General features: G+C 38.8%; 1 protein-coding gene across 1 annotated transcript in view; it reads right to left on the bottom strand.

The window, feature by feature from the left end:
* Positions 1-1,953, bottom strand: part of slc49a4 (solute carrier family 49 member 4) — a gene marked incomplete in the record, with an annotated part of 43,182 nt that overhangs the window by 8,953 nt on the left and 32,276 nt on the right.

The following is a 1,953-nucleotide window of genomic DNA, read 5'->3' as shown; positions in this document are numbered from 1 at the left end:
GTGGAAGATGTACTAGTGCAGCAATTTGCCTCTAACAAGATTTTGTAACTACATACATTTTAAATGTAACTATAAGAGTATCCTGCTTACTGTACCTTAATTTAAAATTCCGTTAGATTTTAAAAACAGCATTTGCAGTATCTGATTTCCTAAAATAAGATATTATGACTTTCTTGATTCACCCTGCTGTGGTTTGATGCCAACTATGTGCAAAATGTCTGCTTGTTGGCAGTCGCTGGCAACTTTCTCTTCTTTACAAGCCACATTGGCAGGAAAACAATCGGAACTCAGAGTATCTCCACTATAAAAACCAGCTAGGTACCAACAACACAAAAAATACATGGTGACAGCAGCAGGTACATTTTGGAAACTAAATTCTTTCCTCACAGAGACAGAAGGTGCACAAATGAGGACTTTGAAGCCTATAGATGTGTCACAGTTACATGTTTTAAATAGCTGGGAGCCACCTCAACTCCTAAAACGATAGTATCACAATAGTATTATAAAATGACTAATGTGTTCATAAGCCCCACTGCTGACATATTAGTATGCAGATGGATAAACAATAAAATTAATAACACTGAAAGATTTATCCATTTTTATCAATATGTTGATCAATTTGTTGGTGTTGGTTGGACAAATAAAACTATTATTAAGAAGTCAATCTTTGATGGGCCCTTTTCATTGATTTCTGGCATTTTATATGTCAAACTATTAATCATTTAATCAGAGATATGATCAACAGATAAATCCATAATGAAAACGTATATGTATGTGGGTGTGTGCCATGTAAATGTTTGAGACCTGTTGATTTCAACAAGACAAGCTGGCTATTGCACTTGTTAGCGGGGCCCAGAGGCCCTCTGGGCCAAACGGCTGTTCAGGTCAACCTAGAATCATATCCACCTGCACTGGCTAGACAACTCAGCAGAGAGGACCAAGATACAGTTGTCAGGTAGCAGCTGTCAGTGGCATCGTAGCAATCAGAAGGACTTGGCAGAGGAGGTGGATGAAGGTCATGAATATTTATGAAGGTCTGAAAATATATCTCTTATTTACTCAAACAAACAGGATAGAAGGAGTCAGCCATCATTCCAGCTGATTGGTGCTGTGATGTAGCCAAACTTACAGGGAAGGTTAATGAAACCGGAGACAGGAGGGGAAGTATCACAGTGGACTCAGGGAGCAAAACATGGTCCTGAGTACACACCAACGGAAACAAATGACCAGAAGAAAAGCACGCACACACACGTAGGTGCTTACATGGATGACTGAGCTAGGTTTACTTCTGATTTTGCTTTCTCCTGTGAAAGCCGCGGAGGAAGAAGAGAAGCAGATGACATGCTGTCCTCTCTGCTGTGGGCCTAAATTATTATATCAAACTCTGCCAGGCAGTCAACTCAGAGATAAATCGGAAGCTAAATTACAGTAGGGAGTTTTTCTTTCTTTGTGCTGAATGTGTCAATTGCATTGTAACCTTATTTATCTACTGTCCGACTTTTATCGGCAGCATCTGCAGGGCTTGAAATGGATTTTTGAAAACAATGGGCCCTGTGGCGTTTAGGAAGGGGGAATATAGGGAAAGCTTCTGAATGGAGAAAAATCTTCAGAGGGTTTAGGCTTCTTCATTGATGATATTAAGAAATAAATAGATCTCATCAAGACATGTATTACAACATATATACAAATAGTACATTTGGAACAATAACGTGTGTCTGATATGTATTTTCTGCAAACAGAAGTATAATTCTCCACATTAAAACCATCACCACCACCAAGACATCTACTCCTTCTGACTCTGAGAAAATCTATGAATATGGAAATTTAGTTAATTTCTTCTTCATTGTAAAGTCCATTCTCAGTGTATGTGCACTGGTGGCTTCAAGTTTCACACTTCTAAGTTGCATACTGGACCAGGTTTGACATCCAAACTATATGTGATGTCACAAATCA

Source organism: Morone saxatilis, unplaced genomic scaffold, assembly GCF_004916995.1.
Source record: "Morone saxatilis isolate NCDOM2014 unplaced genomic scaffold, NCSU_SB_2.0 Contig5, whole genome shotgun sequence".
Classification (NCBI taxonomy): Eukaryota; Metazoa; Chordata; class Actinopteri; family Moronidae; genus Morone; species Morone saxatilis.
This window is presented reverse-complemented; position numbering and strand designations above follow the sequence as displayed.